This window comes from Chelonia mydas, chromosome 6 (genome assembly GCF_015237465.2).
Source record: "Chelonia mydas isolate rCheMyd1 chromosome 6, rCheMyd1.pri.v2, whole genome shotgun sequence".
Taxonomy (NCBI): domain Eukaryota; kingdom Metazoa; phylum Chordata; order Testudines; family Cheloniidae; genus Chelonia; species Chelonia mydas.
Genome location: NC_051246.2, coordinates 46,704,145 through 46,728,915, shown reverse-complemented (window position 1 = coordinate 46,728,915; position 24,771 = coordinate 46,704,145). Strand labels below are relative to the sequence as shown.

Below are 24,771 nucleotides of genomic sequence, written 5' to 3'. Positions count from 1 at the left end.
AAATACCCTGTCTGTGGCTTAGCCAAGATTAAAACCAGTCTTCTGCCTCCCAGTTCATCAGCCTACCTATTGGACCCTATTGCCTCCACTGATAGATGCATACATTTTAAAAAGACAGACAAAACCGAAAGCCTTCTCTAGCTGAGCCTCCGTATGTGAACACTTACTGTGCATCGAGGTAGGTATTTCAAACATTTCTATTGTACATTTCTTTGTTTGCAATGTGTGTGGTAGAGGTGGGAATGCTATGGAAAGTTTTCTTTATTAAAGAAATGATTCACCTGAAAAGCAGTGTTGTTTTCATGAGCTAGTTAATTGGGATGCATATTAGTAATGCAGGAAGTTATATTCCCTTTAGGCCTCAGATATCTGATTCTTATTGTTAACCTGTAGTTGCAGTTTCTGTGGAATCTCTTTCCCCTGCAATGCATCTTTTCCCCAGAAACTTTAGGGATAAAAACATGCCCTGTAGCATTGCAGTTATCTATTAAAAGCATGTGATTTAACATCGCAGCCAGAAAGCTAATTGTCAGTTCGTGAGTCTTTTATTTAAAATGTGAATTTAGAGCAGGTGCAAAGTTTTTGATTGAAGGTCCTGGAGACTGAACTTCTCTACTGATCCATACGTACAGCAGAAGCAGCAGCAATGTAAACTCCCTATACTGCCCCAGCCGCGTAGGTTTACTGGGGCCTGGAAGCACCACTTCTGCATGGGGGTAAAAGGGTAGTTCATAGAGCTGGGCAAATATTTTTAGCCAAAGCTTTTTTCTCCAAAAAAATGCAAATTTGGGTTGGCTGAAATGTTTCACAATTTTATGTTGATTTTGCTGAATTGTTTGAGTCAAAAAATAATTTTAAAAGAATCAGAAATGTCAAAACAGTTCACTTCGACATTTTCAGAATGAACTGTTTTGTTTTGCTGGGCTAGATTCACAAGGGGACTTAAACATCATTCACAAGGTCCAGGAGGTGGTGGTGCTAGTTTCCTCGGAAGCAGGGATTTACACTCAGTTCTCCAGGAGTTCCCTAACCACCAGTCTCTTGGGTAGTCACAGGTGGGTGTCTCTCAATCTCTCCTGTTGAAGTTGTTCCACTTTATGTGAAATACTTAATACAAAGACAGTGAGAATGGTTCTATAGCCTGGTGCTTAGGGCATTCACTTGGGAGAGGGGACACTCATGTGCCAGTCCCTGCTCCAATTCAAACTAAGATCTCCTACCTTCCAGGTGAGTGCCAGAACCACTGGACTCTAGGGCTTAAGAGGAGTTTCCTCCCTGGTTTTGTGAATGGTGCCTAAATCCCCTTGTGAAGCTATCCCTTCATTTACATTGCTTTTATATCTAAAAAAAAGGTTTAGTAATTCCCAAAATGTAATGAAACATTTAATGTTGGGTTAGATGAAACATTTTGTTTGACCTTGTCACAGGGAGGCTTGCTGGAGAGCCTGGGGCTATGCTAGCCCTGATTACAGGATGAGCTGCACCTGGGTGCTCTTCATAGAAAATGAGAAGAAAGGAGCAGTGAAGGGTGGAAGTTCTAGATACTACAGGGAGCAAGAAGGCTCCTGCAGGGCCTGAGCAGTGAAAAAGCTGAAGAAACAGCAGAGAGCAGGAGAAAGCTCTTTACCAGGGAAGTCTGGAAGAAACCCTGCTGAAACAGGTGAAAGACTGTAAAGGCCAACTGGCCTGAAGATTGTGTGAGTTTGTGTTTTATGTTGTTTTGGGTCAATCAGAAGAGAGGCACCGGACTGGGTTTGAGGCCTAGAGAGCTTGAGTGTACCAGAGGACTCAAAGTAGAGCCCAAGAGGGGATTTTCTTTGAACTATGCATGGGCAGTGAGTTCTTAAAAGGCCCTGAAGGGCGGGGGGGACAGAGGCAGGCTGCCGTAAAGTGACCTGTAGGGGCACTCTGGTGGTGGCCAATGTTGTTACAGACCAAAATGATTTTTTTTTCAGATTTTGTTTTTATTTGACAGTAATTCTGGGGGGGGGGGGGGATGGATTGGGGCTGACCCAAAATGACTCTTTTCCTCAGAACTGCGAGCAAATTGAAAAATCTCATTTTCTCCTTTATGTTAGGTGGCATACAGAAAATAAATATTCTTAATTATATTCGTGTAAATGTTTGGAAATATGGAACATAAGGAGAACTTATTGTTACTAGCACAATTTTACAGGACTTCACAATAAAACAAGTAGTTTTGTGTTGACAAGGAGACGCTTTCTGAAATGTATACAATATCTTCCTACCTGCTGGGCTTAATTTGGGGATCCATAGGTAGTATGAAGGAATGATGACTTTGTTCTTTTTTTTGATGCAATGCATTGCACCAGTTTGCAACATAAACAGCAGTTTTATGGAAGATAATTCCCTCATCTAGAATTTCTGATCTTTAGTCTGCGTTGTATATTGATTCTGTGCTCACCTATCTGAACTGTTTAGTGTATTTACAGAAGTCGAACAGCGCTTTAAGATTTTTAGCGTTGTTGTGTTAAATATACTGTGGAGCTAATTCCGTATAGCATGTGGCAAAGTGTATTCATTTGTATAAAGAATTAAACTTAGTTTCCCAATTAGCATTTTTTTTCAAATGCACCATAACTTCCATTGTAGCAAGCAAGAGTAATGGAAGTAGTTTGTGTTCAATCTCCCGCATTGTTTAGGACTTAGATGAATAAAATTGGTGATGCCTGAAAGAAACAATGTAAGCAGATTCTTAGTGAAACTGGTGGTTTTTTTTTAATTGATCTTACAATTTCCATGACAAAAGATGAGCTTGTGGTTAAGGCCTGGGACTGGGAGTCTGGCTTCAGTTCCTAACACTGCTATAGATTGACCTTGGGTAAATACCTCTGGCTGAAAAAAAAAATCAGTTAATTTTAGGTGTCTCAATTTCTGGGTGCTCAGTAGCCACTTGTTACCGAAGCTGGGAACACAACGTTAGTATATGCTTCTGAAAACTTGGTCATAAACCAGTGTGTGCTTCTAATTCTCATCTGTAAAAATGGGGGTAATACTATCTTGCCTCATAGTAATCTTATGAGGCATAATTCATTAAGGCCATATTGTTGCATTTAGCCATCGGCCCAAGTAGGGAGCAGTGTATAGCTTCACTGCTCCAGGAAGGTCTCTCAGACAGAGGTCTAATCGGGCCTAATTTTTATACCTGGACCCAGACCAGACCCAAGCATAAGAGCGTTGAGTTGTTTTCCAACCCAACCCTTCCCCCTGAATCTGAGTCGGTGCCACTGCCACTCCCTCTCCCCTGTGGGGTTGGCTCTCCTCCTCCACCCATAGGGCTGGCACAGCAGCAGTTGCATTTGCCAGTGACTGTGTGCCCTGCTCCTGCCATCCAGAGTTCCCTGCTGTATTTTCTGTGCTGCGGAGTGAGAGGCGCTGTAGCTCCCTGGCATGCTCATTCTGTGCTACTCACAGAGCAGCGACTGGCAGGAGTGGGGCATGCAGCTGCCACTGCCACGCCAACCCCATGGGCATGAGGAGGAGAGTCAACCAGACCAGAGCCTTATAGGGTCTGGTTGGATTTCCATTTTTTCCATCCCCGAAACTTGTAGTTGGGTTCGGATCTGGTTGCAGGGCTCTCCTCCCAGAGGTATTGTTCCTTGATGATGAGGGTGCAACAAAAATACAGCAGTTTCAATAGTGCTGGTTATATTGACACAAATGAAATAACCAACCAAAATCTTCAGTCAGAGCTTGAACCTGAAAAGAGCCTTTTATGAGGCATGAAAAAGTTGAGATAACTTCAATTTTTTTCCTTCCGCTATTACTTTTTTTGTTTTCACCTTTTGTATTTCTAGCCAGAACTGAAAGCAGAAGTGTAGGAATAACATGAGAGAGGTTTTCACAGGTTTTCTGGCCAAGAAGGAAGCAAAATTACTGAAAATCCCAAGAAAAATTGTTTTCAGCTTTCCAGCCTGTTTGTAATCTTAGCTGAACTGCACCAAGCCTTTAAGATTCACTCAGGTCTGTGCAGAAAAATATCCACTTTATGAGGAAAACACAAGGAAGAGAAGAGGGCCTGCCCCCTAACCCATGGCTTTCCTAGGATCTGTGGGTTTCTCAGAACATCCTGAAGTGGCCACAGAAGCTAAGGCTATCTATCAATAGTTCCTAATTCCTGTCTCCCCTCATGGTTGCAGCTCCTGAATTCCTCATATCACCCTTGATTAATTTCCCAGTGGGAGAAACAACCACTTATATGCTGCAGAAATGGGTGAATTGTGGAATAACACTTGGTTCTTACATAGCATATTTTAACCATTAAAGGCCAAATTCTCTAAAGAACTCAGGGCTAGTTTTTCATTTATTCAGCACCCACAAATGAGATTTTAAAAGATCACCTCCCATTTAGGCACCAGCATAAATGGCCAAGTTTTTAGAAGTGCTCAGCATCCAAAAGGCTGGCCTCTTCTAGAAATCTGGCAATTTAAACAGGTGCCTAAATGGGGGCAGGACTCTCTTTACAATCTGGCCTTAATTGTGGGTGCTGAGCCCTCCTGAAAATTCTATTTTATCTGTTTAATCCCATGCATAACAACATGATTGTTATGTAAATAGTAGTACTCCCATTTTACAGATGTGGAAAGTGACTCAGGGAGGTTGTGATTTAAGTCACATAGTTAATGACAAAGCTGGTTGTAGAACTCCAGAGGTTACCAGGCCTATGCTCGGATCTCTAGCCCACTTGATAGAAATAGTTATTGTGTGACTAGGACAAGATGATAAATGGCTTCTAATCTAGAAGATTAAGTCAGTACTACTTTGCCTCTGCTGGTTTTCAATGATACAAAAGGGCTTTTTTAAAAAAAAGTTTGGAGAGACTCTGTTTCTTGGAATTATTTTAAGTTTTACATAATATGCGAAGTTGACATAACATTTGTTTGGTCAGATATTGAAAAATGGTGGGGTATGATGCATGCTACTGTCATTGGACTAGAGTTTTAAAAAAATGAAAAACTTCACATCCAAGACAGCAGAAGCCTGACTGAGGAAAAAAAAAATAAGAAAACAGGGTATGAATGTTACACTAGTATAGGACCTAATCCTGTTCCCAGAGAGTATTAAGAGTATCCATTTTATAATCCCCCATTGTGTTTGAATGTTAAGGAGTGCTTCCTGACTCTTATTTAAAAAAAAAAAGTCTCAAAGTGGGAAACTGAAGGTTATACAGGTCAAGTAACCTCCAACTCATAATCTCATACAGTATCTGAAAATGAGATACCTCAGAATTGCACTTGATATTCAGGGTAAAGTATGTGTGCTGGGTTAAACTTCATTGAAACAAATGTAACAGCCATATTTCATTCAGGATATATATGTAGCTCAGTTGAGAGTTCCTTTATGCAATAGATAGCTGAAACAATGGGGGTCTTGGGCCCGAAACAAAGCTTTAGGCAAGGCTGAAGTAGGCGTTAGCTGTATGTGGGAAAGATTTTCCACTGTGTCCTGATAAGAAACTCAGGAGTAGGTCACTAAATGGATTGAAGCCAGGTATGTGTGACTGGAAAGTAATGTGGAACACCACAGAGAAGGAGCAGAAAGCCAAGGAGACAGCAGAACAAGCACTGAAAGAGTAGCCCTCAGAAAAAGTCTAAAGCAAAGAAGCTGTCTCATGCTGGTTGATTTTCAGTGTATAGGGAAACAAGACTTTGTAAATAAACACGATTGCATCAACGAAATACCTGGCTCCCTCATCCATTTGTCCTCTTAACCAGGACAACCAGCATTCTGTCCTACACATTAAGATATAACTGCAGTCTAGCATTGGTTCAAAGCTAGGAAAGGATGCTCAAAAATTATATAAATAGATAGGTATAGTCCTCTGCATAGGTATCAAAGGAGCTGAGCAGTACTGTTTCATTCAAAGACACTGGGTAAAACAATAACTAAGGGAGAACGAGGTATGCAGCAGTGACTACAAGTCAATGTGTATGAAAAAACCCCACCTTCGGGATTATATTAGTATATGCAAAAGGAAGAACTGAGTCTAAAATTATTCTGGTAGAGAGCCAAACACCAGCTTCCCTTCAGTCTCTAGAGAGCATGCACATGTGCCCACATCTGATTCCATCTCTCAGAACAAAAGAATAAAAAAAATGCAGGCACAATTGATTTTAAAAACAATCCAGAGTATATTTCCAAAGCAGGTGATAAGCAAAGTTAAACAATAAATAAATGAGGCAACAAGGTCTCTCCAACCTCATCAATTCAACATAGGCACCCTGTCTCCTCAGTTTAAGTAAACTTCCCTCTCTTCTACCCCTCAATAGTCATCTAGCCAGGAAACATACGGACACTTATTCTTCACTGTCTTTCACCTTGTGTAGTCATTTAAACCTGCTCAAGGAGGGAGGGGTATTTGTGGGAGAAAGAGATGAGGGGGGGTTGTGAAGGGAGAATGTGAGGTTTAGAGAGAGGTGATAGCATTTATGCAGAGGAAAATAAGTTGTTTGAAAGGTCAAGAAAATATTGCTGGGAGCCTTACAAAGGGTAGGGCCTCCTGGTACTTGGGTGTGTTGTGGGGAGGGCCCATCTTTGTAGGAACTATTACTCCACTGTTTGGATAGGAGTATGTGGATTGGGTTTAAGCTGTAGCTTTTTTTCTTTTTTCTCGTGATCTAGTTCCTAGATTTCCCTCTGGCAATATACCATCCTTCATACAGCCTGGTCTGTCTGTTATGCTGATACTGGAGTATTGGGACAGAACTATACTCCTGCACATTCTCAGACTACTTCTTCCCTCACCTCTTCCCTTGGTCCATATGAAAATATTCACGCTAGTCCCTCTGTGATGTGAATTGGACTAGAGAGAGTGAGACAGTGCAGACAAAAGTAGTGACACTGTCTATTATCAAGATCCACAGCTCTCAGCAGATGCAGAAACGATTCGTGAATTAATAGAGCTCTGAGTTGTGATGGCTTAGTTGTAGCCAAGATTCATCACTTATTAATTGCTTTTCTTAGGCAGATTATGAAGAAATCTGCGTTTCTGGGCCACAAACTCTAGGGTGGGTCACATAGTTTAAGTATGTACGTATTTATGTTCTGAACCACTGTAGTCTGAATATTGTGGAAACGTGCTACTGATAGGGAGAGACCTAAAGCAACCTTATATTAGCAGTTCCATGTGGGGCAGCCTGTCACTCCCTTGCCAATCCACAATTTTTATGCTACACATTCCCTCCCAACCTTGCACAGAACTCTACAAGCCCTTAATACAACTGGCCTCCTTTCACCATATCTTGAAGGTTCTGATCCTGCAAAGACTTAAATGTGCATAAATGTATATATGTGTTTGCAGGATCAAGGTCTAAGGGAGTTCTGTAAACCTTAGTTTAACCTGCAACGTGCCAGTTTGAAGGGAAAAAATCTGTCTGCCATTTCCCCCCCCCCCCCCCCAAAAAAAAAAAAAAAAAAGAAGCTATAAACACATACAGACAAAATTCAGGTTTCCCAAAGATTCTGTTTTATTTTGCAGCCCTATCAGAAGGGACTGCACAACAGATATAAACCATGGGATGATCAAGTAATAAAAAAACTCCAACAATTTTTTCCTTTATTTGAAACATATAGGAGCTTGGCAGCTTGCTAAGCACAGAATCTAGTAACCTTTAACAGCATTTGCCTCTATAAATATTTTATTAAGGACACTGAAAACTACTTATTTATTGCATGGTGTCTGAAAAATGGGGATTTTTAATTCTCCTCATGCTGGAGAAATTTATTACACCTCTAGATTTAAAAGGTTACTGCAACCAATCCGAACTGAATTCTAATACCCTCCATTATAACCTTAATCATAACTTCTGAAGACAAACCATGCAACTTTAATATCATACAAGCTATAAAATAATACATAATATATGATTCTGGGAATAGTGTTACTCTCATCAATAAAAAGCACTTCCTACCGCTTTGCAAGGATGCCAGATTGTTTTGTTTTTCCAAGCAATGAACAAAGTCTCACTATACATAGGTAAGTATTGTGTAAGCATTAATAGGGGGGCTGATTCCACACCACTGAAATCACTGTGAGCTTAGTTATTGACTTCAGGGGGCAGAGAATTAATTTCATGATATGAAAGTATTATTTTCCTTTATTTTATTCCAGAAGAGGCAAGTGTCCTTATCCCCATTTTACAGATGAGGAAATTGAGGCACAGAGAGGTCAAGGTCACACAGCAGGCTTGGGAATAAATCCCAAGTCTCCTGAGTCCCAGTCCAGTGTTCTGTCCATAACTAAAGTGGACACAGGTTGTTACTTCACATTTCAGCTGGATGAGTGAACAAGAGATTTCTGAGTAATTTCAGTATCTTTTCTGTAGATGTAAAGATTTCTCTCTGAGTTAATTCTTCATACATCTGACAAATGTTTATTTCCTGTATAATACTCAATATAGGTCATAGTGATTCCTGGTCTCAATCCTATACATTCAGTGCACTTTATAAAATTTATTAACATAATAGTATTGAGGCATTTTGAAACGCAGATGACCATATAAATAAATATTAAGAGACTTTTCACAAAGAGCTTGGCAGCCATTAGTGTTAGTCTTGCAGATAAGTACTTAGGGATTCTTCAGTCCACAGATTTGGCTGCTTTGCTTGCTGAGTGCTTTGTGCATTAAAGCCTGATCCTAAAATTTAATATGAATTTTTTTAGTGAAAAAAACTTGTCTGGATATATTTTTCATAAAACTTCTTCTAGCAAACTCATTTGCTGCCTTGAAAATAGGGACTAATGTTATGCAAACTGGTAGTAAAAAGGGAGATTGGCTGTTTCTCAGTTGTAGGGTACCTCAGTTTTTATGTCTTGGATAATGATTTTGCTCCTGAATGAGAGAAGCCAAATTAAAGCCGGTAGCACAGATGAGTTAAAATACCCTGCATATGTGGGCACTAATGGAAGTATTGTACAAACCAGTCCATTTGCAGCAGTGGCTGTGTTAGTATTAAAGATTCTTGACCCTTAAAGGGGCTGTGTTAATTCATTTGTAGGGATAGACTCTTCTGGTTTCTCTTTGTATTTCTTCAAATCACCACAGTTAACATCTTGATGTAGTTTGGAGTTGCAAAGGCTGAAAGAATTTTCTTGTGCCATCTGTGTGATGTGAACTGTAATAAATAATATGAGATTAGTTCTAGAATACCAAACAAAGGCAATATCTGTTATCTCAATATGTAGAACTGAAGCTCAGGAGTTTATAGCATGTGGTGATGCATGATTTTAACATAGTAGGAAAATACAAGTATTCATATTCTGCTCTAGCAACTTACTTTCCAAATGGGAGAAACAAACAAACCAAAAATAAGCTTTGTGTGTAACACTGCACCATAGCTAATGTTTTACATGTTGTACTTATAAGAATCAATATAGGATTGTCTTTAGGAGCAAATATTTCAGATATTATTTAATATATTATAGTTTATAAACACATTCTGCATATATAAATATATATTTAAAAAAAAACTGTTGAAACTAAGCCTGACAAGTCAAACATTTAAGAAATGCTGATAAAAAGTTGCTCATGCAACCTTAATTTACCTTCTGTGCACTAATTGAGGCAGGGGTCCGCTGGGAAACGCGGTATGTTGTTAAAGGCAGTATCATAATGCACACATGTTTGGAAGTTGAATTAAGGTTGCACAGGCTTGATTCTGCATGGTAACATTTTTTTTAAATAGGAAATTACATCTCCTGTCCTCCTCTGCTCCTCTCCACCCATTAATCTCTTCATCCCACTACTCAGCCTGTCCTTCTCACCCCTCTCCATTCCAGTTGGGTGCCTTTCTTCTCCATGGTGCCTGGGAGTCATCAAAAGGAGCACTGATGGCAGAGAAGAGAGAGTTTCCCTGCTCTCTGTTCTCATGTCACAGTGGCCCCCAGCAGCCAGGAGTAGCATTTGTGGGAAAATTCTTGTTCAGTTTTGGGCTGGAGCGTGCTCGGTAACTGTTAGTGTGGCTCCATGGAGCTCTGTGGGGGTGGAGCATGCTCACTACAGATGGAATCTTTGAAGAAAATTTGCTGCCAAACTCTAACAAACTTTTACTGAATGTGTGCAAAAGGTGGTTTTCAGGGGCTTGTCAATTGGTCAAATTTGGGTGTATTTTCACAGGGACAACAAAATATACCTCCCTGTTTAACCCCCTGCCAAATTTGAAGTCCCTGTTTCAAAACATGCAGCTTCATTGAAACTGTTGGAAGAATTTAACATTGGCAAAACCTATTGTTTCTCCTCATGTTGTTTTCTAAAACAGTTGAACCATTTTTCCTGAACATTCCAAAATATCCACCTAAGTCAGATGTCTAGCATGGACTATTTCAGCCCAAATGGTTAACGTTTGGCAAAGTTATAAGCAACTGAACACACAGGCTTTTAAGATGGAAAGGGTTGAGGAACCTTAACTATAGCACTCTCTCTCTCTCTCAGCTCTGCCTAGAACGATGTCTTATTGACTCATGTATTAAATCCATCTGTGACGTTGGAGGGATCTTGCAAAACCCTCTTTACTAACAATGAGCCCCATGTTTGGGGCTGTCAGTAGAGCAGCTACATTGCAGTGGCAATGGAGTGGGCCAGGAGATAGACCTAGGGAGCAGCCAGTTATTTCCCCCTCCAATACCTATTCATACACTCCTGTTACTCTGGCTTTTTGCATTTGATTGCAGAATATCAAGTTATACAAGAAACAAGAATTATATTCTTGAGTGGTACCAATGAATGTTAAATTCATCTACCATTTCATTTATTCACCCTGTAAATGTGATTATCTGTAGTTCTAAATATGGTCCCTTTTTCACTTCCACTTCTTTGTCTCTTTCTGTGACGTTGCACTCCATATGATTTTATGAAAATATGCAAATGAATGTGAATATAATTTACTGGAGTATGCTTCATGCAAAAGGTCTCTTGTAAGGTATCATTACAAAGCTTATAATCTACTGAGTGTGGTCATCCTATTTGTATAAATGTATCATTCTTGTATCTGAAACTAGAAATATGAAATATAACTCTGAGGTCCTATTGTAATTATGCAAAGCGTGGGCAATTAATGGTGGTCTGGAATCTTGATGGCTCCCATCAACTAGGACAATTGGTTGTAAATGGTTTGTTTACTTGCAAGCCTTCCTGTTCGTCAGGCCAGGAAGAATGAACGCTTGGGGTCTCACAGGACATCTGACCATGTCTTCTGGTACTGGAATCCATCTTAAACCTGGGGCTTTTCCATTTAGAAGGAGGGGTGGGACCCAGAGAGACAAGAGTCCCCGCCTTGTGCCAAAGCTATATAAGGGGGTGGAACAGAACAAAGGAGGTTCCAGTCATGAGAAATCCCCTAGTTACCACCTGAGCTAGAGCTAACAAGAACTGTACCAGGGGAAAGGATTGGGCCCAGACTAGGAAGGAGACCAGTCTGTGAAAGAAGCTTATTGGAACATCTTGGAGGGTGAGATTTTACCTGTAATCAGTTTCTTAATGTATTAGGCTTAGACTTGCATGTTTTGTTTTGTTTTATTTTGCTTGGTAACTTACTTTGTTCTGTCTGTTATTACTTGGAACCACTTAAATCCTACTTTTTATAGTTAATAAAATCACTTTTGCTTATTAATTAATCCAGAGTAAGTAATTAATACCTGGAGGAGCAAACAGCTGCTCATATCTCTCTGTCAGGGTTATAGAAGGTGGACAGTTTATGAGTTTACCCTGTATAAGCTTTATACAGAGTAAAATGGATTTATTTGGGGTTTGGATCCCATTGGGACTGGGTGTCTGGGTGCTAGAGATAGGAGCACTTGCTAAGTAGCTTTGGGGGTGTGGGTCAGACCCTGGGTTGCAGCAGATTAGCATATCTGGCTCAACAAGACAGGGTTCTGGATTCCCAAGCTGGCAGAGAAAATGGGCTCAGGGGTAGTCTTAGCACACCAGCCCAATGGGGTCTTTGTGACCAAACCCATCACACTATCCAGCTGCCATTCAGGTACCAAATCCTCCCCCTTAAAACTTTTTGGTTCTTCTCTGAAAATACTAATTGCATGATTGTTCCCAAGTTCTATCTCAGAAGGGTTTAAAGAAAGTACCAAAGTAATCGCCTCTTTTTCATGACATCTGTCAGACATACATTCAGGTTTTATCATCTGTTTCTGTAAAAATACAGCTGCACACCAAACTCGGGTCCTGTTCCTGAATTACCTTTTGACTCTAAATTTGTCCAACTAGAATTCTCATCTAGTATTTTGCAGTCCCCCGTCATGCAAAAAAGTCTCTGACCAGTTAGTCCCTTAGGCAAAAGAGCCCTATTTCTCCTCAGCTAAATGTATCCTATTGTGACACCTCCATGTAAGAGTTATAGGAGAAGGAAGGTCATGAGCAAGGAACCCTCCTCCACTTGCATGGTCTATCACAACTGCATTCTCTGTGAAGGAACTGATATCTCAATGTGTCCTTAGGGAAGAGGTGGGTCATTGTGGAGTGGGTTGGTTGCACCAGTGGGAGTAGGCTGCAGTATTCTGAAAGTACACACTCTCCCTCAGCTCTTCATGGCACAGTACAGTTGCACGTGCACCTTACTTAGGCAAGTGGCTGTAGGTTACAATCTAGCTCTAAACTAGAAATAGCAGCCCGGCTAATTCTTATTACTGCTATATGTGGGCAGTACCATTTTATTCCATTAGACTCGAGATGAGTAATGCACATATCTAGAATTCATTTAATTTGCCATTCTTGTCCTGCTTCCCCTTGCCCTGTCCCAAGATACTACTGTTAGATCTGTTAAACTCAAGCATCACTTTGACAGGTCTCACTCGGCTATTTCTAGGTGCTCCCGAGAATGCATTTTCAGTAGACATTTAGGAACCACTTAAGGGAAAAGGGGAATCTCTTATTTTAAATATATATAGTTGAATGAGAAAATGCAGCCTTCAGGAGTTCTGAAATACTATTGACAGTTGAAGTAAATATTTTGGTTATTTGTTTTTTTTTCAAGCAATTAACTGCTTATTAAAATTTCAGACAGCTTCCAGACTTGCCAACAGCTTTCCAGAGTCTTTAAATTCCCATGTTAAATTAAGTGAACTAATATTACTTTATTTTTATTCAGGCACCGATTCCATTAAAATTAAAGCTTAAATGACTCAAACCCAAATATTTCATAGTGATAAACTTTAAAACATTTATGCTCAAAAAGACTTTAATATGAAAAATCACATCACATTACAAATCCTCCATTAGCTGTTCATTTTATTGACACTGCTGTTTGGATGGTGGAAAACCTATGCCCGCATAATCGTCTACACTTGTCAGTAACCTTGTTCTAGACTGTCTTTTCTTGCCTTTGCTGGCCTGCAGATATCTTCCTTCCTTAACTTTGTCTGGGAAAGGCCCAACCCATTGCCGCACTCTCTGACAATTCGTTGGTTACAGCTGGCATCCATGCCCTAAAAACAAGAACTTAATTTTCTTTTTCTAATGGCCAAGTGATCAGTAGACTCAAAGTTTTATGTCCAAACAAATAGCAACCTATAACACACTGTCAATTTGGCATAAGCCCTACTTTACTAATGTCATTTTTTAAAAAATCATGTACTATACTTCCCAGTATGTCCCTGTTTACTTTAATGGTTCGGAGAAGATGACCAGGTGGTAAGACAAGTAACAAGGTTTATCTCGTGGCGTATGTATAGAGCCCGATCTCGCAGCCCTCATGTGAGTAGTCACGCTGGCTCTGGGTTAGGACCAAAGAGTTAACAATTAACATAGAATACAATACTGAACACATGTAGGGGCTAGTTCTGCAAGTTGCTGAGTACCCTGAACTTCCATTTGAAGTGCCAGCAGGCCCATATTCAGTATTTATAAGTACGCATCTTAGTGTGTACATGAAACCTGACTTTATCCCCATCCAAAAACAGCTCCATTACCTCATTTTAGGATCCAGATGATAGTCCTAGTTTTTAAAACACTTCATAGACTTGCTTGAGCCTAGCTCATGAACTCCTCTTCCCATTTCGTTTGGTTATCTAGCACTACCCCCATATCTTTCCTTTTACAAAGGCTGGTGGGGAAAAAGTTTGTTTTTGTTGTTTTTTTTTGTTTTTTTATATTCCTTTCAATGACCCCCCCCACCCCCGATTTTCTGTCAGGTAAGTTTTCAGATGAAAACTGGGGCAAATTTTCCATATAAGGCAGATACTTTTTGCAAAAACCCAATTATCCATAAAAAAAAGTCTTGATGGAAACCATTTGACCAGCTCTACCTTTCACACATTTTAACCTCTGTTGTTCTGACATGCTTCACTATTGTTGGTGTAACAACCTTCTATGCAGGTCCTGCCTATAGCGGTTATAGTGTTATGCTGGCTACTTGGTTCCTTGTGCACTGTTGTAAGGAGCTTTGCTAATTGTAAGATAAAATTCAAAATTCAAAAATGTTGACGTGCACTGTGTAAGCCTTCACTATCAGGTAGTACGGTACTGTTAGGAAAACTTGTACAGTAGCAAGTTCATTCAGTAGTTTGGAAATGGTCATTTACTTGTGGCACGGCAACATTTGCTGAGTTGAATTTTTTTGACACTGGCCTAGCTATATTAGGCATCGTGTGTTAACTTTTTTTTTTTTTCTTTGTAAAATGCTAGCACAAATACAGGAGCCGTGCTGACAACCAATGGAAGAAGCAGAAAGCAGCCTGAAACCATTACAAGCAAGGGGCTTCTACATGGAGGCCTTGACCTCTGCTAAACCTCTAAGATCCACACAGATCTAAGGCAATCTCTTAGTTCTGCCAGTTGTAATGCCTGATTCTTCCACTGAGTAACCGATTTTTTTCCAACACTGAGAGAATGGGAAGGCATCTCTGTGAGCAAAGCTTAGTAGATTTCTTGTTCCTGCTATGGGAATAGCCTACATAGAAGATGATGGTGTTTTGAGAGCTCACAATGTGGTTGACACTGAACAGGACAACAGTCTCTACCTGAAAGAGCTTAAGTTAATAGACAAGTTTGTATGGCTGGGGATCTAAGAGAAAGGAGTAGTGCACAATGTTTTTGTTCTGTTGTTGGCTCACTTCTTGTGGGCATCACAAAAGAAGTGAATCTTTCAGAGGGGGGTTGAACTGAAAGAAGGGATGCTGTCCCTTGGTGAACCAGAAAGTGTTGCTTATGTAGGGGGTACCATGCAGAAAAGCACAAAAATGGGAGTGGGAGGAAATAATGAAAAGGACGTCAAAAACTTCATAAACATTTGAACAGCTAGAGCAGAAGAACGAGAAGAGAGATAAGGGCATGGCTACACTTGAAGATGTAGAGCGCTTTGAGTTAAACCAGCCTTCGGAGAGTGCAGGAGGGAAAGTGCTGCAGTCTGTCCACAGGGATAGCTTCAAGTGCACTGGCATGGCCACATTTGCAGCACTTGCAGCTGCATTGGGAGCGGAGCATTATAGGCAGCTATCCCAGCATGCAAGTGGCTGCAATGTGCTTTGCAAATGCGGGAGAAGTGGAGTGAGACAGAGTGTGTTGTGTGTATGTGGGGGGAGAGAGTGGGTTTTTGGGGGGCTGAGAGCATGTCAGCATGCTGTCTTGTAAGTTCAGACAGCAGCAGACCCCCCTCCCCTCCTGCCTCTCTCTCTCCCACAGCATTCCACACTAATGGTTTGCTTTGTCTCAGAGCAGATAAGCAGCCGGCTGTCAGAAACAAAGCTTTCAAAGGGCATATCCGCATTCCTGCAGCGATTCCAAACAATGACAAGAGTGGCGGCTTGACTTAAGGGGATTATGGGACATTTCCGGAGGCTGATCAGAGCGCAGTAAAGTAACACCTCATTCACACTGGTCCTGTGGTGCTCCAGCGGGGCCCAGCAAATGTTATTCCACTCCCCAAAGTGGAGTACCAGCAGTGCTGTAGCCGCGGAGTCAGAGCGCTCTACGTGCCTTGCCAGTGTGGACGGGTTGTGAGCTAGTGCACCGAGGCTTCTTTATTGCTCTGTAATTCACAAGTGTAGCCAAGTGTAGAGATGTTGGTGTACCAGAGTTAAATCAGGACTTTTAGCTCCCTAACTGCAGAATATTAATATGAATCTGTGGAAAAACACAGAAATATGGTACAGTATAAGAATTATTTCTTAATGGAATATTATCAAAAGGCTTTCCACGTGGCATTAGTGGATTTTTAAATGTTTGGAATTTACTTGCTTTAACTTAGCAGAAACATTATATTACAAAACACAGCCGCAGTACCATATTTTCCCATTGTTGTTTCATCCGTTTCACTCCCCTGCTCCTGAACAATCAGCTACTGTGCTCCTTTATTTGTTCCTGGCTTTTAATTTACAAAGGCAGGAGAGGTGGAAAATTGTGAAGTGATTGCTTAGAGTGAATGAATCCTTAGAGATGCACTGGAAATTTTTAATAAATTAAGATACCATAAATCTTCATTCATACTTTCAGTTTTTCATCAGTTAACTAACTGTCCAGAGATAACAAAATATGCACTCAAAGTATTTTGTTTTTGTTTTATGTATTAATCTTTCCTCCTCTGAGTCAATGGCAGCAGAGAGAATTGCTGACTCAGGTCATTTACACTTGCATCTGGCACTTCCAATTTCTGCACCTGACTGTGGGATGGAAAACATGACAAGATGTATAGCAACAAAGATGGATTCCTATATAGAGAGATATTGATATTGTTTTTAAAAGGGCAGGGTTCACAAAGCTGAAAAAAATGAGCAAAATCAACTGGGAGAGAGAATTTGAACAAAAAAAAGATATGAATGATACTTGGGAACTGTTTAAGAATACATTACCTGCCCCAAAGTCCACAATCAAGAAAGTAGACTACACTGATTAAAAAACCAACCTGGCTAAGAGGGGAAGTGAAGGTAGCTATAAACGTTTTTAAAAAAATCTATGGCTATCCAGGCTGCTTACGGTTTTGGTCCATTACTATATGGAAACGGTAGAATTGTCACTAATAATGCATAAAAGACATAAGTGTTCAATAAATATTTCATTATATCATTTAAAAATCTTGTTTCATAAAATTGATTTATGAAAGTAATTATCTGTGGTACAGGATAGAAATGAAAAATACCCATCAGAATGATTTATGGTCAACCATGATAGATTAAGGCACAGGCAATAAATATATCCTTTCCCCTCTAAATCATAATACTATCACCTCTCAATGCCACTCACCCACTGGTTAAGTCTGAAGCACATTTATTGTGAACATATTTACTATGCATCTGTTATGTTGCTCAGTTTGTGGTGAACAGTCTATTTAAAAGATAGATAGGTTGGGAGGGTTTTTTATTTGTTTAAGATTATTTCACCCATCCCTTGCTTTTTTTTTATGTCAGGATTGTTTAGTTTTTCCTGATTTTGCTGAATGACCCTTTGGGGATCTCAGAGCATATGCATTGTGTAGAAAAACACACGTTTTAAACATTTCAGGCCTTCTTTACATATCAAACAAAAATGGGTACAAGCCCAATTTTCTTTTTGTCCTGTAGGTCATCTTTAAGCTTATGTTAGGACCTCCATTGTAACCTTCTTTTTCCCTTTCATTCTCATACTGGTAGCTTTTTTGAAAACTGATCCTCTCTGGATGAAATTTTCCTTGCTTGATCAGTTGGCAATTTTTTTTGTTCTTTCTGTACTTTTTTTTAAGTATGAACAGAACCCATTCACCTATTGTAGTTAGGAGGGATTTGGGAAAATATAGGTTTCCCACTATATTAAAAAAAACAAAAAACAGAAATGTATGTTTTTGCACACACAACAAAATTCACTAGACTTCAGCATGCTACTTAACTAAGTACAAGTCCACTGGCAGTGGAGTATAAGCAACAGCTATTCCAACTTTGATTCAGTTTCAAGAGGTAAATATTCATGCTGATGATTGCATTGCTTTCAGTCCCTTTCCACTGAGCATTTAACTGCTGGAGCACCAGATATCAGTGCAGTGGAGGTAGGGATGAAGCTGCATCAGCTTTTATACATCTGGTTCCTGCAATGCAGTACAGCAGAACACGTGCTGCTTTACACTTCATGGGGTATTTCAAAAATCTAGCATGCTGTTAAGACAGAAATGTGAATGAGAAATAATTTCTCATTCACATGGTGTTTTAGTCACTGTGGTCAGTCCAAAAGCATAACATACCCACCACATATCTTGCAGAAAGGTTACATCAAAAAGATGCTTTTCCTGTGATTGCCTACCCAGGTTCAGCATAGTACAGTATAACAAGATACAGAATATTAATAATGTTAAATGCATGTAATCATACAGGCTGTACAACTTGGCTTTTCCTATTGCAACAATGGGCACTTGTGATCAGCTGGTAAAATCTATATTCAGACCATAAAGAGCAGCTTGATGATTATTCTTGATTTACATTTTCTCTTCCCTCCATGCTGACCACTCATTTCTGGGTTCTGTTAATTAAAAAAAAAAAATACTTGTGGCTATAAAACATATTTGTGCGTACAGGAAAATGAGCAGTACTGTCAACGAAAGGCAAAGTCTCCCAACCTGCACTCTGCATGCTATGAAATATAAAAAGAGAAATTCTTATTTGTGAATTAAAAATATCAGGACAAATATGAACTAAACAGTTTTTTCAAGCATTGCTAGATACTGAATTCACCAGCAATTGTTTGGGGAAGCCAATTTCATTATTCAGGTCCTTTATTATTTCTATGACATTAAACATTTGTCAGTTATTGTTTCACAGAAATTGGACCACTAATTACCATAAATTAGAACTTAATTTCTTTTTGGTGTGTCTGTAATTGGAAACTCAAAATCTGACTGTCTACAGTCAGACAGCTATTACATCCAGCTATTTTTGTAAATTAATTTCTGCAGTAGTTTTACAGCAATCTTGTAGGTGTTATTGCAAATACATTTCATATTCAAACATATTTTAAGTTAAAAATAATGTAATTGGAATTAGGGGACTTTACAAAGAAAGCCTAATAACATTTCTTTGCATAGGATTCAGAGCAATAATGCTTGTAATTGGTTTTCCATTTAAATCCACTGTCTGCTAAGAGCTATTCATGGCTGTGAAAATGTACAAGCTACCCCTTACTTTCACTGGTATGAGCTGTAGAAGAATAAAGAAAAGCTGAACGTACATGAGATGTTCTTCCATCACAATGAGAGTCAGATTTAGAAATAAGGCTTTGCTTTTAAGAGCAGGTATACAACAGAAAATAAGTTCATCTGTTTTTGTAAATCATGTAAATGTGCCGCTTACCTTGATTATATGTACACATGAATGGGTTATTAATAATCAGTTATCTTTATGTATAATCACCTTTTACCTCAAAGGATTTTGAAAGCACTGGTCCGTACGTACATGAATCACTTTTCTCATCATTGATGTAGAACCCCTTCTAGGGTACAATGTGTTAGCTGTTCAAAGGTGAACTGCAATACTGTTGCAAAATGGAAAATAAATAGTGGCTTTGTAAGCGTGTTTATTTGAGCTGGATACATGATTATAAGAGTTAACATCAATCAAATAAGGAAAAAGAAACACATCTGTCCAATCTAAATAGCTCCAGTTCTGAATATGAAATACCCCTAATGACCTGCCTGCATTTGAAAAAACTGTGCTGTGTTTGCAGAGAATTTGCAGCAGTTCAAGAGGTTAAATATATTGAGTAAATATTGTTTTATGAATTACTTTACCAGCTCTAGTTTTTACCAAGTTAACAAAAAGCAAACTTGAGTAGTTGTTATAGCAACATTTTAAAGAAACGTTGAAACTGGAAATGAAGAAAGTAACATTACACGAATCATAACTGTCCATGAAACTGCTGAAAAGGTATATTATTAATATGTTTGGAGCCAACTGTGTGGCATCTCCATCTTCTCTAATGGATGGTAAATGGACAGACTTGGGGATCTGTTCCACATAGTTTAAAAAAACAAAACAAAAAAAAAACCCCACTGAATTGTGTACATTCACCCATGGCACCTTTTCAATCCAGTGCACACAATTACTTGCATAACTTTTTAGCCTTAGGTTATCAATCTTGTATACATTTACGTGGCTTATTTGTTATGCTGTAGTCACCATAACTATTCAGTTGTATTCATTTCATAAACAGTATTTGGGATAGTCACAAGGTCTCTGGCTCCTAGAAATGAAGTAGGTCCAGTTCCCCTACGCCAGGACTCATGTTTTCATTTGGCCAATTAAGATGGCAGGGCAGCACCTGAGACATATAAAGGATCAGGGAAAGATGCAGGGAAGGGTACTTCCAGTGAGTCGGGGCAGGTGGGAACTGTCAGAGAACAGGAAGACTGGAGGAGAGTCAGAAGGAAGCAGAGGGTGTTGTCTTCTCTGAGATCGAGTCTAGGGCCAGAGAGGGCTGAAGGCAGGGGATCAGAAAAACAGCTTACCTGCTGACACATCTGGGGCCAGGCAGCTAGACATGGAGAAACCATGAGAGTGCTGGGAAAGTTGGGAATCCTCCCCTGGCAAGGACACTCTCACCAGAGAGGCTGTGAGGGTTCCCGTTGGGAAGAAAAGTGCCCTGGGTCAGTTGAAAGGTCTGGGATGGTTGTCCTCGTACAAGGACAGGAGAGGACTGATGGAGTCTGGGAGTGGTTCACAGCATCAGTGTGTGGCATATGAAGAATCAAAAGGTGAGTTATCTTGAGCTTTAATGACCCCTTGCAATTCCTTCAGTTGGTACGATAGGTTACATTTTCTTAATTATTGATGTTGCACAGGTCTCTGATACACTGTCAGACTCCATATACTGCTTTTCTCGTCAAAATTTTGCACAATTTTACATTTATTAGTTGGCTTTTAGACATTTCAGAATACTACTCTGTTGGGTCATTTGACCTTTTTTCTGAAGTAAAAAGGGCATCTTCCCAAGTTGGAGGAAGCCTAAGAATCATTATATTTTGAGGGGATAAGTACATTATGTTAAAACATAGCCTCGCAAACATTTCTAGATTGGAGCGATCAGACCCAGGAGATTTGGCAGCATTAAGGACTCCTACAGCATCAGTAATCTTCACTGTACAGATTCACTTATTTCATTGCCCCCTTTCCCTTTAACTCTGTTCAGAAGAAAGTAATTTCATTTTGGGGAGAAAGTTAGTTATGTCTCCCAAAGCTGAAGATGTATGCAATGTTGTGGCTGTGACAGCCCCAGGATATTAGAGAGCTGAAGATGTCTTTCTGTAGCTCCTCAAAGAAGGGGGCAGTGCAGTGCAGTCCTATAATTACACTAGGGACACTAGAACTCCTGGGTTCTGTTCATTAGTTGGCCAATGACCCAATGTTTATCAGTTTAGTAATCCACATGTGGACGGAATAATAGTATTTATCTGCAATATTTTACAGGCATTATTAGGCTTGCTTAATGTTTGTAAAGTACTTTGAGAACCTTGGCTGAAAATATAGGAATGAAAAGTATTATTATTATTATTATTATAGGGAAACTGGAGTTTCTATTACAAGTAGTACATATTAATTCCTTAATTTGGGGGGAACATTGTATTGTGTAAGATAAATTCTGCCATGGTTAGAACTATTAAGGATTCACATTTATTAACTGAGAACAAAATATGATCATTATGAAGGTAAACCTGGTATCATTGTTGGTGCATGGAGTCTGGTTCTTCCCCTTGATTTACATCTTTCCTCATGGGGGGAGGGGAGGGGCAGAGGGAAGCCCAATTACTTAAAGCCTACTCAAATTCCTATTACAGGTGATAGAAAGATTGTCTTTACTGGGCGCTGGAGCTATCTTCCAGTGATTTGGTATGGGGACCTTCAGGCTGTAAAACTTTTTTTTTTAAATGCTTTCTCTTCTTTTCCTTGTACGTTCTAGATGTCTTCTAAAATCCAGCTTCTCTTCTGTCTTTGCTTTTAGAATTAAGATGCCAAAGGTCTTAGGAAAAAAGAATGTAAAATACAGACTTTTAAATTTCTTCTCTTTGAATGAGATATTAGGTCAGGTTAGAATCTGACATATATTCAAAAGCTGTTTCTTTATATTAAAGTGAAATCTGTAACATTTTATGATTTCAGACATTAATATCCCGAAATGCCTGAAGCTAGTCAATGTAACATGGTACAGAGACAGGTGTAAAAATGAAAACAAAAATCGTTACATTCCTAAAATGTACATATAGCTTTCAGATTATCAAAATTATCAAATTCTCTAAGGAATGACTGGAGTAATACATTCAGAATGTCAGTATAATTATTAATTTATTAGTCATTCCTTGAAGCCCCAGCACAGTTTGGAGCCCCATCATACTAACCACTGAACAAACACCTAATAAAAGACAATCCCTGCCCGGAAGAGTTCACAGATTAAACAGTGGAAACAGGCACAGAGAGGTAAAGTGACTTGCTCAAGGTCACACAGTGGCTCAGTGACAAAGCTAGATTTCCAGAGTCCCAGTCCAGTGCCCTGTCCCCTGGAAGGCTTGTTGCTGAGGTCTTGCAGCTGGTATGCTTTGACTAGCAAAGAGCAAAATCAGGTTTGTTTGAGATCTATTTTTTTCCATAAAATTGGGTTGACTTATATTAATTATATTCCTATCCTTTAATTCTTTTTCAATTGAATTCTCTACCTAATTCCATTAGTTTGCCCTGGATTTTGCTGCAAATCTGTGAAGAATTATTTTCTTTTACATCTCTGAAATTGTCTCAGGAACTGTTTTTTGAATTTCTTTTATAGGATGGCTTATTGTTAAAACTGTATTGCTTAGTAGTGACTGGTCATAGAGGTCACATCATTATTTTCTCTTCCCTGATTGGATGAGTTTCTCTTCTTCTGTGACTGCTTGTAGACAGTGATTTGTTTTTAATTTTCTCTTTGTGACTATTTTAGAATGTGAGATTATCATTCACTTTTTGTTCTAGTTGAACTTTGTGGCCCTGATCTCCTCACTCAGATCAATATAAATCAAGCGTAACTTCACTTTTGCAATCCAATTGATTTCAGTAGAAAGTGAGTGGAAAATTAAAGCCCAGTCATACTATATTCATGAAAAATAATATACCAAAAAGGAGTGTAAAAACTGCCTATAAGTGAATCCGTTTAAAAATTTGAATATTTTCAGACTGAATTTTGTTAGGATTTGCCCCACTCTAGTGATTACTCATAACTGTTGAGTACCAATGAGAATCAAACTCATGCTCTTCCATTTGAGTCTCTTTGTAGAAAGATAGAGGAACAACTTCACTAGCTCAGCTAGTAAAGTGAGCTGATACTTTTACATACCAATAGTACACAGAGATATAAGCTTACATATTACATAGATGGCTAAAAGTCAAGTAGAGTTGGACCTTGCAAAGGAATTAAAACCAATAGTAAAAGGTTCTATAGCCATATAAATAAGAAGAAAACAAAGAAAGAAGAAGTGGGACCGCTAAACACTGAGGATGGAGTGGAGGTCAAGGATAATCTAGGCATGGCCCAATATCTAAACAAATACTTTGCCTCAGTCTTTAATAAGACTAAAGAGGATCTTAGGGATAATGGTAGCATGACAAATGGGCATGAGGATATGGAGGTAGATATTACCATATCTGCGGTTGAAGCAAAACTCGAACAGCATAATGGGACTAAATCGGGGGGCCCAGATAATCTTCATCCAAGAATATTATAGGAATTGGCACATGAAATTGCAGGCCCATTAGCAAGAATTTTTAATGAATCTGTAAACTCAGGGGTTGTACCGTGTGATTGGAGAATTGCTAACATGGTTCCTATTTTTAAGAAAGGGAAAAAAAGTGATCCGGGTAACTATAGGCCTGTTAGTTTGACATCTGTAGTATGCAAGGTCTTGGAAAAATTTTTGAAGGAGAAGGTAGTTAAGAACATTGAAGTCAAAAATATTTTAACAAAATACAACAAGAAGAAAAGGAGTATTAGTGGCACCTTGGAGACTAACCAATTTATTTGAGCATAAGCTTTCGTGAGCTACAGCTCACTTCAAGTGAGCTGTAGCTCACGAAAGCTTATGCTCAAATAAATTGGTTAGTCTCCAAGGAGCCACTAATACTCCTTTTCTTTTTGCGAATACAGACTTACACGGCTGCTACTCTGAAACCTGTCAAAATACAACATGGTTTTACAAAAGGTAGATCGTGCCGAACCAACCTGATCTCCTTCTTTGAGAAAGTAACAGATTTTTGAGACAAAGGAAACGCAGTGGATTTAATTTACCTAGATTTCAGTAAGGTATTTGATACCGTGCCACATGGGGAATTATTAGTTAAATTGGATAAGATGGGGATCAATATGAAAATTGAAAGGTGGATAAGGAATTGGTTAAAGGGGAGACTACAACGGGTCCTACTGAAAGGTGAACTGTCAGGTTGGAGGGAGGTTACCAGTGGAGTTCCTCAAGGATTGGTTTTGGGACCAATCTTATTTAATCTTTTTATTACTGATCTCGGCACAAAAAGTGGGAGTGTGCTAATAAAGTTTGTGGATGATACAAAGCTGGGAGGTATTGCCAATTTAGAGAAGGACAGGGATATCCTACAGGAGAATCTGGATGACCTTGTAAACTGGAGTAATAGTAATAGGATGAAATTTAATAGTGAGAAGTATAAGGTCATGCATTTAGGGATTAATAACAAGAATTTTAGTTATAAGCTGGGGACGCATCAATTAGAAGTAATGGAGGAGGAGAAGGACCTTGGAGTATTGGTTGACCATAGGATGACTGAGCTGCCAATGTGATATGGCTGTAAAAAAAAAGCTA

At 39.3% G+C, this 24,771-nt stretch overlaps 1 protein-coding gene and 1 long non-coding RNA gene across 5 annotated transcripts in view; one reads left to right on the top strand and one right to left on the bottom strand.

Annotated features, from left to right (window-relative positions):
* ANO3 (anoctamin 3) overlaps nucleotides 1–24,771 on the top strand; it is a 369,380-nt gene that overhangs the window by 184,831 nt on the left and 159,778 nt on the right. The window lies entirely within an intron of this gene.
* LOC122466164 lies at nucleotides 11,622–13,890 on the bottom strand. The gene is made up of 3 exons (XR_006291476.1): nucleotides 13,879–13,890; nucleotides 13,734–13,738; nucleotides 11,622–11,781 (listed from the first exon to the last, which is right to left on the bottom strand). It is a non-coding gene; the product is annotated as an uncharacterized LOC122466164 (long non-coding RNA).